At 35.9% G+C, this 16,372-nt stretch overlaps 1 pseudogene; it reads left to right on the top strand.

Moving 5' to 3' along the window:
* The first annotated feature begins 15,781 nt into the window (after positions 1-15,781).
* LOC131756630 (small nuclear ribonucleoprotein G pseudogene) lies at positions 15,782-16,011 on the top strand (annotated as a pseudogene).
* Positions 16,012-16,372: the final 361 nt, after the last annotated feature.

The raw sequence follows: 16,372 nt of genomic DNA, 5'->3' as shown, positions 1-16,372 counted from the left end.
CGCCACAACTAGAGGAAGCCCGCGCGCAACAAAGATCCAACGCAGCCAGGAAAAAAAAAAAAAAAAAAACCTACTTAATAAAAAATAAGTAAATAAAAATAATAATAATTTTTAAAAGGCTACAATTGTGGAACATGTCTGACAGATTACTAGAAAGATATGATTAAAAATAAATAGTATCCATTTAAAACAAAAACTAGGCAGAAGTTCAGTTCAGGAAGAGTATTCAGCCACTGGAGGTGAGAAGGTTGGTAAGTATAAAGGAATGAAAAGAAAGTCAGATTAGCTGAAGGCTAGAAAACTAGGAAGAAAGGATGTGAGGATACAGAAGATATAGGAAGAGGAAGACCCAAAAGCATCTTGTAAGGGAGTTCCCATTGGCTAAAAACAATGGAAAAGCATCGAAGGGGGACATGGTGGTGACAGCAAGGGGGTATGGTGGGGATAAGGAATGACAAAACTTTAGGAATCTGGATATTAGATTAGGGCAGATGTGCATTAAAGGGAGGGGATCTGAGGATTTTCTTCTTTGTTTTCCAGCCAAATTTTTAATTGAAAAAAATGAGCTCTGCTAATAAAATTATTATTATTTTATTAATGCTATTTTTAATAATTATTATTATTATTATCCCTTGCCACACCCATGAATTCCTATCAGTGAATATCCAAAGCCATTTTATTAGCATTCCCTGAAGAGAAACTATATTTACATCAAAGACTACATCCACTCAATTCTAAGGGCAAGTGGAAATGGTGGCTATAATAGTGTGCCTGAGAAGTGACAAAATGAATGTTGGAAGAGGAAAACAAATCACTACATGTTACAGTATACTTCATGTTTACCCGCATCACCATTTTTTTAAATTCATATCATTTATTTTCTGACTTATTTTATTATCTTATTATCTTACCCCATGTATTCTAATCAATATATTTATCAATTGATATGTTTATAATTTTCATTAAATTAGTTGCTACAAATTTTCCATGAAAAAAATAATTTTTATTACAAATCTATTAACCACTATTTATTTTCAAATAGATTTTATTCAAAATATAAAGTTATAAGATATAATGAAAGAAAAAACAATAATTATGTATATGTGTGCATATTTATTGACATACATACCTATAAAATACAGAAAAATAAACTCCATTGAAAATGGGAACAATTTATATGAATAAATTAACAGAATACTACCGAAAGTCATAAATGAAGATTTGAAAAAATGGAAAGGTATAAATCCAAGACCTAAAAATGTCAAATCTCTTTGGAACAAACTTGTGGTTGCCAAGGGGGTGTGGGGGGATAGGGACGGATGGATTGAGAGTTGGGGATTAACAGATGCAAACTATTATATACAGAATGGATAAACAACAAGGTCCTACTGTATAGCACAGGGAACTATATTCAATATCCCGTGATAAACCATAATAGAAAAGAATTTGAAAAAGAATGTGTGTGTGTGTGTGTGTGTGTGTGTGTGTGTGTGTGTGTATATATATATATATAACTGAATCACTCTGCTGTACAGCAGAAATTAATACAACATTGTAAATCAACTATACTTCAATAAAATAAATTATTTTAAAAAGTCAAATCTCTTTCAATTTATAAATTTGATGTTGCTCCAATAAAAACTCTAAGAAACTTTTTTCTTCTGGGAGTTAAACAATTTTGATAGCTCAGAAAAATATTTATAAAATAAAGGTAGCAGGGCTTCCCTGGTGGTGCAGTGGTTAAGAATCCTCCAGGAGACACAGGTTCGAGCCCTGGTCCAGGAAGATCCCACATGCTGTGGAGCAACAAAGCCCATACGCCACAACTGAGCCTGTGCTCTAGAGCCCGTGAGCCACAACTACTGAGCCCACATGCCTAGATCCCGGGCTCCACAACAAGAGAAGCCACCGCAATGAGAAGCCCACACACCTCAACAAAGAGTAGCCCCTGCTCTTTGCAACTAGAGAAAGCCCTGGCGCAACAACGAAGACCCAACGCAGCCAAAAATAAATGTTTTTAAAAATTAATTTAAATAAATAAATAAATAAGGGTAGCAGAATATGCCACCCCAAAATACACTGCTTTGGTATACTGATTATTTTGAGCTTTTTCATTGTTGCTGAAAAACAATAAATGCAGACAGCAGCTTTCTCTGAACTCCTAATATCTGCCTAAAGACAAAAGGAGCTCAACTGTCATAAATGCCCTTCCCAGGAATTTCATCAATCAGGGAAGACTGACTCATCACAGGAGAGGAGACTAGAAGCCAACACCTAACTCTGTCATAAACTATCATACCCCCCATCTATTCTTCCAAGAGCCCATTCACCTTTCCTAAAAATCACTTACTCTCCCCTCAGAGGCTTACATCTCCCCTCTCTTTTCCCTATTAAAATGATATTTAAGCCTAAATTCTAAGCCACTTATTTGAGTTACTCATGTGTTTGTGAATAGCTCCCATGTATACATGAGGTATATAAGTTAATAAACTTGTTTGTTTTTATCTTTTTAATCTATCTTTTATTATAGGAGTCTCAGCCAAGAACTCAGAAAGGTAGAGGGACAATTTTTTCCTCCCCCACAATATTAAAATTAATTATGAATCTACATTTGAAAATGCTAACCTAAGAATATTCATACAAATCAATAGAACAAAATAGAAAGCCCAGATATAGACTCAAATACACAGACGTATTTAGGATATGATAAAGGTAGCATTTCAATTCCTAGTGGAAAAGGTGAGTCCATAGCTCACACCTTATACCATATATAATTCCAAGTGGATAAAAGACAAATATTTAAAATGAAACTCTTAAAAGTAACCAGAATAAATCACAAAAATTTGTCTATTTGTGCGTGCATATATAAAAAATCTAGGAATGAGGAAAATTTTTCTAAGTATGACACAAAATCCAGAAATCAGGGCTTCCCTGGTGGCGCAGTGGTTGAGAGTCCACCTGCCGATGCAGGGGATGCCGGTTCGTGCCCCGGTCTAGTAAGATCCCACGTGCCGCGGAGCGGCTGAGCCCGTGAGCCATGGCCGCTCAGCCTGCGCGTCCGGAGCCTGTGCTCCGCAACGGGAGAGGCCACAATAGTGAGAGGCCCACGTACCACAAAAAAAAAAAAAAAACAGAAATCATTCAGAAAAAAAAACTGACAAACTGAACTACATAAAAACAAAAAGGCAAACAAAAAGCCCAAATAACCTGTTGGAAAAAATGGACAACAAATTTGAACAAATAGTTTAAGTTGAAAGGAAATAAAAATGACTCTGATTTATGAAAATATGCTCAATCTCAATATTAATCAACAAATTAAAGCTATACAGATAATCTCCCATGCAGAAAATTCCAAATAATGTATTTTGATACTCCTTCCTCAAGGTGGAGCACAATTCCCCTTTCCTTAAGGATGGGCTATACACAGTGACTTCTCTCAAAGAGTACAGTTTAGAAAGGAGTCAGGGGAAACCTAAGCTTACAGTGGAGACATCTTACAAACATTAGTTCAATCAGGTGACCAAGGTCAACCTCAATAGTAATATGGTGTTGACAGTATGTACTCTTGATATGATATGATGAGAATAGCAATTTACCTCTGTGCTTTTCCTCCCCAAAGGGTCTTCAACCCCAGTCTAGTCATGAGAAAAAAAATCAGACAAATTCAAATAGAGGGACATTTTAAACAAAACACCTGACCAGTATTCCTCAAAACTATCAAGATCATCAAAAATAAAGAAAGTCTGAAAAACTGTCATAGCCAAGAGAAGTCTGAGATATGACAATTAAATGTGAAGTGGTATCCTGGATGGAATCCAGGAACAGAAAAAGGACTTTAGCAAAAACTAAGGATATCTGAATAAAGTATGGAATTTAGTTAATAATAAGGTATCAACACTGCTTCATTAATTGTAATAAATGTACCGTACTAATGTAAGATATTAATTAATAATAAGGGAAATTGGGCATGGGATATATGGAAACTCTATCTTCACAATTTTTTTCTGTAGATCTAAAACTGTAATAAAAAATAAAGTTTATTTTAAAGGAAAAAATTCTATACAGATATGCCATTTTCAGTTATTAGACTGGCAATGTTTGAAATTTGATTTTACACTCAGTTGGTGAGAGTGTACAGAAACAGGCATTTTTATACATTGTGAGATGAGTAGAAGTATATACTTCTACTCCTCTACAGAGGGCAATTTGGCAATATTTTCAATTATTAATATCTCTACTTTTCCTTAGCAATTCCATTTCTAGGAATTTATCATTAAAAAAGACTCATGGGATTTTGCCATTTGAAGCAACACGGATGGATCTGGAGGGTATTATGCTAAGTGAAATACATCAGACAGAGAAAGACAAATACTGTATGATATCACTTATATGTGGAACCCAAAAAATACCACAAATTAGTGAATATAACAAAAAAGAAGCAGACTCACAAATATAGAGAATAAGTTAGTAGTTATCAGCGAGGAGAAGAAAGGGGGGAGGGGCAATATAGGGACAGGGGAGTAAGAGGTACAAACTATTATGTATAAATAAGCCACAAGGATATATTGTACAACACAAGTAATATAGCAAATATTTATAATAACTATAAATGTAGTATAACCCTTAATAATTGTGAATCACTATATTGTACACCTGTAATTTATATAATATTGTATATCAACTATATTTCAATAAGAGATCAATATTCAAAAAAAGCAGTTCATTACAAAAATTTCTCATCTTTAGTTTTATTTTGATCTTCTCTCACTGTTTTGTGTTATTTTATGTAATACTTTCTCTCCAAACGTAACCCTAATGATGTTAATATTTATTTCTAATCCTCTTTCACTAATACTCTCATTTATTTATTTCCTTTCTAACCCAAATTGTCTAGTATGTTTGTCAAAGATTTGAAAGCAAGCCTCTCCCTCCTTCTGAAACACGATTGTTATAATGCCTTTAACATTGTACTCTTTTTCCTATAAAAGCTCAATATTTCAAATGCATTTGTTTAGTAATAATTTGTTAAGTGCCAACTATGTGTTAGATTTAAGATAGGGTGATATAAATACAGCCCCTGCCCTTGAGAAGTTTACTCTGGGGAACTACTGAGTCATTAAATAGCAGTTATGATTTTGGAGTCAGGTCAACTTGATTTGAATTCTGGATTCTAAAAGTATTAGTTCTATTTCTGTAGGCAAATTATTGGCCTCCTTGAGTCTCAGTTTTCTGAATGACTCCTTTTCCTTCTTTGGGACTAGATGTGACTTATTTAAAACCACATAATGATAGAAGATCCCTTCTAGTACTGACTCTTTTTGGCCCTTCTCTCTTTCTTCATAAAAGTTGGATTTCCATTCATACATTGTAGAAGTCTATTTATTTATTTGCTGTGCACAGGCTTTCATTAGTTGTAGCTCATGGGATCTAGAGCACAGGCTCAGTAATTGTGGCACACGGGCTTAGTTGCTTGTGGCATGTGGGATCTTCCCAGACCAGGGCTCGAAACTGTGTCCCCTGCATTGGCAAGCAGATTCTTAATCACTGCGCCACCAAGGAAGTCCCATTCATACATCGTATAATACCCATCTTCCCTACCATACTCTGAGCTATATAAGGGCAGGTACCACAACTATTTTTTTCACCAGTTAGCTCCTAACAGCACCAACACATTGAGTCCACTAATAGATATAAGCCATTCTTATTCTTTTTACCCTGGTTTCCAGGATTAAGCTTGAACAGACCCATTTACTCTGTCCCTTCCTACTTGAGTCAGGTACTCTCCCTCATGTGTCCCATCTGTAATGTTGTCTTTCATTTGTCATATCCCCAACCACACTGTCAGCATGGGCAGTGTTTCCAATCAGTTTAACCCATCAGAGTCAAAAAGGATCTGGTTCCTTGAAGGATCATTAACACACACTGAATGAACAAATACAAGACTGATTGCAATGACTTTATTTTAGTGGCTTTTCAGGCCCTTAAAAAGGTTCTTTTCGGATGAAGTTGTGTCACTCAGGCAACCATCTTCACTATGGAGTCCTAATCACTATGATACTGTTTTTTAGGTCACAAAGATTAATTCAAATGATCTCTTCTATTCCTTCATATTAGATTACATGGTCTAAAAGTACATCCTTCTTTCTCTAGTACCTAGAGGCAAACCTGAAATTGTAAATACAAATCAAGAGAAGTTTCTAGCTAAATACACTGATTTTGAGGTCAAGAAAGATAAGGTTGGACTCCCCTGGTGGCGTAGTGGTTAAGAATCCACCTGCCAATGCAGAGGACATGGGTTCGAGCCCTGGTCCGGGAAGATCCCACATGCCGTGGAGCAGCTAAACCTGTGTGCCACAACTACTGAGCCTGCCCTAAAGATCCTGCGAGCCACAACTACTGAGCCCGTGTGCCACAACTACTGAAGCCCACACGCCTAGAGCCTGCGCATCGCAACAAAGAGTAGCCCCCGCTCACCACAACTAGAAAAAGCCCGCGCACAGCAACAAAGACACAATGCAGCCAAAAATAAATAAATAAATAAGCTTATATTTTAAAAAAAAGAAATACAGGGTCTTTGTGCAGTAAAATAAGAAAAAATAGAATGAATAGAACTTTTTTTAAAAATAAATTTATTTGTTTATTTTTGGCTGCGTTTGGTCTTCATTGCTGTGCACAGGTCTTCTCTAGTTGCGGCGAGCAGAGGCTACTCTTCATTGTGGTGCACGGGCTTCCCAACGCTGTGGCTTGTCTCGTTGCAGAGCACGGGGGGGGGGGGGGGGGCTCTAGACACGCGGGCTTCAGTAGTTGTGGCACGAGGGCTCAGTAGTTGTTGTTCACGGGCTCTAAAGCACAGGCTCAGTACTTGTGGCGCACGGGCTTAGTTGCTCCACGGCAGGTGGGATCTTCCTGGACCAGGGATCGAACCCACGTCCCCTGCACTGGCAGGCGGATTCTTAACCACTGCGCCACCAGGGAAGTCCCAATAGAACTTTTAATGAAGAAAGAATGACAGACTGAAATAGGAGAAAATAAATAACATATAGCCAGAGTTGGTTTTCTTTGGGTTACTGAATTAGATTCCTTCTTAGTTATTTCAAAGAGTGATGATATGTTTTTTAATCCTGTGCTTGTCTCCAGGCAAGAAGTTTTTATACTAGCAGACAATTCATTCATGATGCTTTTAGAAGACAGACCTCGTATCACTTTGCCCCAAGTCTATTTTGCCCTGAGAGCACAACAAAGCACACTACTGGGAAGGCTTCCAAGTGACATTTGATCTTTCTGGTCTAGTCTCCCTGCTGGTTTGGGTTCCCTCTAAAATAGACTGATGATTGGAAACTGTGTCATTACCCATCAATAGCCTGAGTTCAAGTTAGCCTCACCTTAGTCCTACAAAATATATCTCAGGTCACACTCATACCTGTAGAGTTCTAACTGTAAGCAATAAATGTGTAAAAGATGAAAATAAGTGCTTACTTGGGACCACAGACTGTCCCTTCTCTACCCTTCTTTCATCTCCTCAGAGCAGAGGACAAATTATAGATAGCTAGGTTTAAAAACATAAGTATGAAATAGAAGCATTTGGAGAGAGTGCAATAACTAGAAGCCATTTGTTTCGCTGGAGGATTAGATATAAATATTAATGAAAAAGAAGAGCAAAGTAGTTTGGAGACTGTGGCTGGGACAAAAGTAACAATGACATGGGCCGGCTTTTCTCCCACTTTGATCCTGAGGTGATCCTGGAGGTGGTGGGAATCCTGCTAGCTTGCTGAGGAGCAGAGCTACTGCCTGGTAGCATAAATTTACTCTGGGCAAACAGAAGAGAAGGAAGAATCTAGGAACTCCTTGTTCTAGAGTCCTTCCATCTGGCAGATGCCATACCAACCCTGATCTTCCAGACACAAACCCAAGATAAAATTATGAAAGAAAGATAGAAAGAGCTATTAGGGAAGAAATTTAACAATATTTAATAAGAGACCTGGAAGAGGGAAAAAAATACACAGCAGTAAATGTTTTGAAGAAATAATGACTGAAAAAAAAGAAATAATGACTGAGAACTCATCAGAAATAGAGAAAGCAATTGTTATGAGGAAAATTCTAGCTTTAAAAATATTGATCAGGAAATTCCCTGGCAGTCCAATGGTTAGGACTTGGCACTTTCACTACCATGGCCAGGTTCAATTCCTGGTAAAAGAGATGATGTTGGCCCAGCAGACAAAGGAATGGAGTTGTGCATGCCCAGGTTATAAAAATATAATAATAATGATATTGATCAGAAAACAGAAGGACTGAATATAAATGAGCCAATAATTTAACTCAAGGAAAATTACAACTCAAACTACAAAAAGAACCATTGAATAAATTCAAAGAACCATAAAGGAAAGAAAAAATAAAGATAATAACAGAAATTAAGGAAATAGAAAATAAAACAGCAAGGCAGAGAGTGATCAAAACCAGAAATCAGCTATAGTGGACTTGGACGTGAGTTGCCCAGATTCCCCTTCAGTGAAAAAGAGTGTTGTCAGGAGACAATCTCCAGCTGTCAGTCCATGGAAGAGCCCCTTAGCTGCAGACAAATGCCCTTGCCCAAGGTCATACCTTCCCTGTGCAGCCCATAACCAGTGACTAATTTGGCTAGGGTATAAGGCAGAAACATTTAACTTAAGGTGGGCCAACCCTGACATTTTAGCTCCAGAACTGCCCCTAGAGGTTAGTCAAGCCTTTGATTCCTGCTTGCATCACTTTCTGATTTCTCCCTCTCCCCAATCCCACTTTCTTCCCTTTCCTTCTATCGGTGTTGGTCCTAAGGTGCTCCCTAATATCCTGTACCCTAACCTCTCAGAGTCTGCTTACTGAAGAACCCTACCTGGGCATTGGTCTTTGGAAAGATTAATAACATGAATAAATCTCTAACAAGACTGAATAAGAAAACAAGAGAAAAATCAAATGAACAAAATATATAATCTAAAAGAGAAATTAACTACTGACAGAGCAGACAATAAAATATGGTGATAACTTTGAAAACCTGCAAGAAACAAAGTTCTGCAAAAACATAAGATGAAATAAGTAGCATAAAAATAAATAGAAAACTTGAATAAACCAATAATGATGTAAGAAATTGAAATGATCACCTACTTCCCTCAATACAAATCCTGCCTAGATGTTTTTACATGTGAATACCACAAGCTTTCAAGCACTAAATAATTCCCTGATTATATAACTTCTTCCAAAAAACAGAAAGGAGATAACATTTCCAAACCTGTTAATGAAACCAGTATAATCTATATTATTAAGCCAGGTACGTTGGTATGTAAAAAATATGATCAAGCTAATCACTCATGTAATGCAACAATTTTAAATAAAATATGAGCTAATCGAACCCAAGTGTCTTTTAACGCATTATAATAATATTAATTGGTTATAGCACATAATCAAAAGTTAAATATGAAAACACTTTTTAATTAAAAAATAAATAAATTTTTTATAAACATTTTTAATCCATGAGGCCATAATGGTACTCAAAAAGGAAAGAGGAAAAGGAAAGTTCTTCTTTACAGTAGAATGTCAGCTAAAACTTGAATAAAGACTGATAAGAGGGCTTCCCTGGTGGCGCAGTGGTTGAGAGTCCACCTGCCGATGCAGGGGACGCGGGTTCGTGCCCCGGTCCGGGAAGATCCCACGTGCCGCGGAGCGGCTGGGCCCGTGAGCCGTGGCCGCTGAGCCTGCGCGTCCGGAGCCTGTGCTCCGCAACGGGAGGGGCCACAACAGTGAGAGGCCCGCATACCGAAAAAAAAAAAAAAAGACTGATAAGATTTTGCAGCCTTCAGTGTAATAATTGATTCAGACATGGAAGACCACTGGATGCTAAAATTCATTAGGTGAAGAATTGATGGGAAGACACGAGATAGTCACACAATGTCAAAGTATCACCTTAAAGAGTAGTTACAAATTCCAAAGTGAATTCTGCATCTAGACCTTGGAGAAATCTGTGGTCATCACTTTAATAAAGTGATAACATTTTTAATGTAATGATGAGACGATCTGAATTGTGTATCTTCTCACATAATGGAATATAAAGTCCTCAATCTCATGCATGAAGTATTCTTGCCAAAAACATTTTATCTGAATCTAATCAAGTTTCCAGTCTTAATTTCTAATTTACAGGAAATATAGAAAATTAATCAAAGAACACTATGAGGAGACAACCAGAATGTGGTATATTGTACAAGAAAACTGACTTTTCTCTTCAAAAGGTCAATATTATTAAAAAAAAATCTTTTTTCATTAAAAGGAACTAAAAAGATATTACAATCAAATAGAATGCCTAAGACTATTGAATCCTGGATTTTTCAAAGAAAACTACAAAACATATTTTGGGGACAATTAAGCATATTTGAATATGAACTAGACATTAAATGCTATTATGGAATGGCTGTATATTGCTTAGGTTTTATAATGATATTGTGATTACATAGAAGAACATCCTTATTCTTAGAAGATGCATGCTGAGGTATTTAGGGACCAAGAATGTGTCTGCTTACTCTTGTGTCTGCTTATCTGGCAGGGTAACCAATCAACAACAAATAGAAAAAGAGGTTTATCAAATATGGCCAAAATGTTAACAAATGGTAAATTATTTCCATTCTTTCAACTTTTCTTCGGTGCAAAGTTTTTCAAATAAAACATATAAAATATAATCATAAAATGAATCATGATAAGTTAGCAGTATAAAAAACACAAGTGTGTTTCTACATTTGAAACTGATCAGTTTTATTTTACCACACTAATTAACTAAGGGGGAAAAGTAATTTCTTTCAGCAATGTTTTATAGTTTTCTGTGTACAAGTCTTGTACCTTCTTAGTTAAGGTTATTCTTTAATATTTTATGCTATTTTTGATGCTATTGTAAATGGAATCATTTTCTTAATTTCCTTTTCAGATCATCACTGCTAGTATAAAGAAATACAACTGATTTTTGTGTTGATTTTTATATTCTGCAAATATAATTAGCTCTAATAGTTTTGTGGGGGATTTTGGTTTTGGTTTTTTTGGCTGCACCACACGGCCTGTGGGATCTCAGTTTCCCACCAAGGATCGAACCCATGCCCCTACCGTGGAAGTGCAGAGTCTTAACCACTGGACCACCAGGGAAATCCTATAATTAGCTCTAAAAGTTTTTTGATGGATGATTTAGAGTTTTCTATATGTAACATCATGTCATGTGTGTACAGATATAACTTTATTTCTGCCTTTTGAAGTAAGATTATGTTTATTTCTTTTTTTCTTGCCTAACTTCTCTGGCTAGAACCTCTAGCACCATGTTGAAAAGAAGTGGTAAAAATGGGCATTCTTGCCTTGTTCTTGACTTTAGGGGAAAAACTTTCAGCTTTTCACCACTGAGAATGATGTTAGTTGTGGGCTTTGCACCTTTATCATGTTGAGGAAGTCCCCTTCTACTCCTCGATTATTCAATGTTTTCATCATGAAATGGTGTTAGATTTTCTTAAATGTTTCTTCCGAAACAATTATGTGTTTTTTTCCTTCTTTCTATTAATGGGTATATTACACTGATTTTCATGTTGAACCAGCCTTGTGTCACAGGGATAAATCCCACTTGGTAATAGTGTATAATTCTCTTAATATGTCATTGAATTTAGCTTCTTTTTAGTATTTTTGTTCAGGATTTTGGTATTTATATTCACAAGGTATTTGGTCTATCGTTTTCTTATAGTGTCTTTGGTTCTGGTATGAGGGTAATGCTGGCCTCCTAGAACAAGTTAGAAAGAGTTTGAGAAAGACTGGTATTAATTCTTCTTTAAATGTTGGATAGAATTCAACAGTGAAGCCATCTGGTCCTGAGCTTTTCTTTGTTGGGAGGTTTTGATTACTGATTCAGTCTCCTTGATATTGATTTATTCTGTTTTTCCTGAGTTGGTTTTCGTAGTTTATGGGTTTCTATGAATTTTTCCATTTCGTCCAACTTATACAATTTCTTGGTATACAGCTATTCACAATATTTTCTTAATTATCCTTCTTATTTATGTAAAATTGAAAATGCCAGCCTTTCATTTCCAATTTTAGTATTTGAGTTTGTTTTGTTTTGTTTTTTAAACTAGCTAAAGGTTTCCAATTTTCTTGATATTTTCAAGGAACTTCTGGTTTCATTAATTCCATTGTTTTTCTATTATTGATTTCATTTATATCTGCTCTAATCCTTATTATTTCCTCCATCTCCTAACTTTAGGTTTAGTTCTTTTTCTGGTTTGTTAAGGTATACAGCTAGGTTATTGATTTGAGATCTTTCTTCTTTTTAAATGTAGACATTTACTGTAAAAATTTACCTGTGAGCACTGCTTTCATTACATCCATGAGTTTTGGTATGTTGCATTTTCATTTTCATTAATCTCTAAGTATTTTCTAATTTCCCTTGTGATTTATTCTTTGATCCATTGGTTATTTTTTTTTAAGATTTATTTATTATTTTATTTATTTTTGGCTGCATCAGGTCTTAGTTGTGGCGCACAGGATTCTTCGTTCAGGCTTGAGGGATCTTTAATTGAGGCATGCGGGCTTCTCTCTCATTGCGGTGCACGGGTGTCTCTCTAGCTGTGGTGGGCAGGTTTTCTCTCTCTAGTTGTGGAGTGCAGGCTCCAGGGCACGTGGGCTCTGTAGTTTGTGCCACGCAGGCTCTCTAGTTGAGGCACATGAGCTCAGTAGTTGTGGCATGTGGGCTTAGTTTCCCTGTGGCTTGTGGGATCTTAGTTCCCTGACCAGGGATCGAACCCGTGTCCCCTGCATTGCAAGGCAGACGCTTTACCACTGGACCAACAGGGAAATCCCTCCATTGGTTATTTTAAATTGTGTTGTTTAATTTCCACATAGATGTGAGTTTTCTAGCTTTCCTTCTGTTATTTCTTCTTAAATTATTGATTTCATTTATATCTGCTCTATTTCCTTCTATTATTGATTCTATTGATTTCTTCATTCCATTTTGGTCAGAAAAAAATATGCTGCATGATTCCAATTTTTTAAAACTTACTGAGACTTGTTTTGTGGCCTAATATATTGTCTATCCTGGAAAATGTTTCAGGTATACTAGAGAAGAATGTGTATTCTGTTGTTTTGGGGTATTCTACAGATATCTGTTAGGTCTAATTGGTTTATAGTATTATTTAAGTTTCCTATTTCCTTACTGAACTTCTGTAATCTATATATTATGGAAAGTGGGGTATAGAAATTTCCAAATATTGTGGAACTGTCTATTTATCCTTTCAATTCTGCTTGAGTCATACGTTTCTGGGCTCGTGTTTGGTACAGATATAACTGTTATATCTTCTTGATGAATGGACCCTTCCATTAATATATGGTTACTTATTGTCTCTTGGAAGTTTCAGATATACAGTTTTTACTTTCTACATTTATTTTTTGACTATAATGAGCATGTAATCATTTTATAATAGAAAAAAAAAGAGTAAGGTAAAGGGAGTAATATCTTCTCACTCAGAATGTAGGACCCACAGTGGGAAAATACCTCAACATAATAAAGGGCAAATATGACAAACCCACAGCTAACATCATACTCAACAGTGAAAACCTGAAAGCATTTTCTCTAAGATCAGGAACAAGACAAGAATGTCCATTCTCACCATTTTTATTCGACATAGTTTTGGAAATCCTTGCCATGGCAATCAGAGAAGAAAAAGAAATAAAAGAAATTTGAACTGGAAAAGAAGAAGTAAAACTGTCACTCTTTGCAGATGACATGATGCTATACATAGAAAATCCTAAAGACACTACCAAAAAACTACTAGAGCTCATCAATGAATTTGGTAAAGTTGCAGGATACAAAATTAATATACAGAAATCTATTGCATTTCTATACACTAACAATGAACTATCAAAAAGAGAAATTAAGGAAACAATCCCACTTACCATCACATCAAAAAGAATAAAAATACCTAGGAATAAACATACCTAAGGAGGTAAAATACCTGTACCCCAAAAACTATAAGACACTGATGAAAGAAACTGAAGATAACATAAACAGATGGAAAGATATACCATGTTCTTGGATTGAAAGAATCAATATCATTAAAATGACCATACTACCCAAGGCAATCTACAGATTCAATGCATTCCCTATCAAATTACCAATGGCATTTTTCATAGAACTAGAACAAAAAATTTTGAAATTTGTATGGAAACACAAAAGACCCTGAACAGACAAAACAACCTGAGAAAGAAGAACATAGCTGGAGGAATCCCTGATTTTAGACTACACTACAATGCTATAATAATCAAAACAGTATGGTACTGGCACAAAAGCAGACACATAGATCAATGAAACAGGATAGGAAGCCCAAAAATAAACCCATACTCTTATGGTCAATTAATCTATGACAAAAGAGGCAAAAATATACAATGGAGAAAAGACAGCCTCCTCAACAAGTGGTGCTGGAAAAGCTGGACAGCTACATGTAAACAAATAAAATTAAAACATCTTCTAACACCATATAGAAAAATAAACTCAAAATGGATTAAAGACCTAAATGTAAGAACAGATACTATAAAACTCTTAGAAGAAAACATAGGTAGAACACTCTCTGACATAAATCACAGCGATATTTCATTGGATCCATCTCTTAGAGTAATGGGAACAAAAGTAAAAAAACAAGGGGGGGGGAACCTAATTAAACTTAAAAGCTTTTGCACAACAAAGGAAATCATAAACAAAACTAAAAGACAAGTGACAGAATGGGAGAAAATATTTGCAAATGATAGGACTGACAAGAGATTAATTTCCAAAATATACAAACAGTTCATACACCTCAATATCAAAAAAACAAACAACCCAATCAAAAAAATGACCAGAAGACCTAAGCAGACACTTCTCCAAAGAAGACACACAGATGGCCAAAAGGCACATGAAAAGATGCTCAACATCACTAATTATTAGAGAGATACAAACTAAAACTACAATGAGGTACCAACTTACACTGGTCAGAGTGACCATCAGCAAAAAGTATACAAATATGGAATTCCCTGGTGATCCAGTGGTTAGGACTCGGCGATTTCATTACCAGGGCCAGGGTTCAATCCCTGCTCAGGGAACTAAGATCCCACAAGCTGCGTGGCATGGAAAAAAAAATGTTTACAAATTATAAATGCTGGAGAAGGTATGGAGAAAAGGGAACCCTCCTACAGTGTTGCTGGGAATGTAAATGGCTACAACCACTATGGAGAACAGTATGGAGGTTCCTTACAAAACTAAAAATAGAGTTGCCATATGATCCAACAAACCTACTCCTGGGCATATATCCGGAAAAGGCAAAAACTCTAGTTGGAAAAGATACACACACCCCAGTGTTCATAGCAGCACTATTTACAATAGCCAAGATGTGGAAGCAACCTAAATGTCAACCGACAGATTAACAGATAAAGAAAACGTGGCATATATATAGTATAATATATATTATATATATATATCATATCATATATATACACACACACACCATGGAATATTACTCAACCATAAAAAAGAAATAGTGCTATTTGCAGGAACATGGATGGACCTAGAGATTATCATATTAAATGAAGTATATTAGACAAAGTCAGATATCATATCACTTATATGTGGCATCTAAAAAAATGATACAAATGAACTTATTTACAAAACAGAAATAGACTCACAGCCATAGAAAACAAACATGGCTACTGCTGGAGCATGAGGGATGACTCGAATTCTGTTTGGAGGCATCTTTGAGCTTGCTGAGTAGACATCATGAGCAAAGCTCACCCTCCCGAGTTGAAGAAACTTATGGACAAGAAGTTATCATAAAAATTAAATGGTGGCAGACATGTCCAAGGAATACTGTAGGGATTCGATCCCTTTATGAATCTTGTGATACATAAATGTGTGGAGATGGCACTAGTGAGCAACAGAACAATACTGGAATGGTGGTAATATGAGGAAATAGTATCATCATATTAGAAGCCTTGGAACAAGTATGAACAATGGTTGTGTTCACCAGAGAAATCAACTGCTTCTATGTGTCGCCTCTCCACATTTTACTATGATAAAATCTGAGTCATGTACATTTCCTTACTGAACTTCGTTACTAAATAAACTTTTGTAATCGTCAAAACCAAACAAACAAACAAAAAAAAGAAAACAAACTTATGGTTGCCAAAGGGGAAGGGGGGAGGGATAAATTGGGAATTTGGGATTAACAATTACACACTACTATATATAAAATACATAAACAAGGACCTACTGTATAGCACAGGGAACTATATTTAATATCTTGTAAAAATGTACAGTGGAAAAGAATCTGAAAAAGTATATGTATGTATATGTATACCTATAACTGAA

This window comes from Kogia breviceps, chromosome 5 (assembly GCF_026419965.1).
Source record: "Kogia breviceps isolate mKogBre1 chromosome 5, mKogBre1 haplotype 1, whole genome shotgun sequence".
In the NCBI taxonomy this organism is placed as follows: domain Eukaryota; kingdom Metazoa; phylum Chordata; class Mammalia; order Artiodactyla; family Physeteridae; genus Kogia; species Kogia breviceps.
This window is presented reverse-complemented; position numbering and strand designations above follow the sequence as displayed.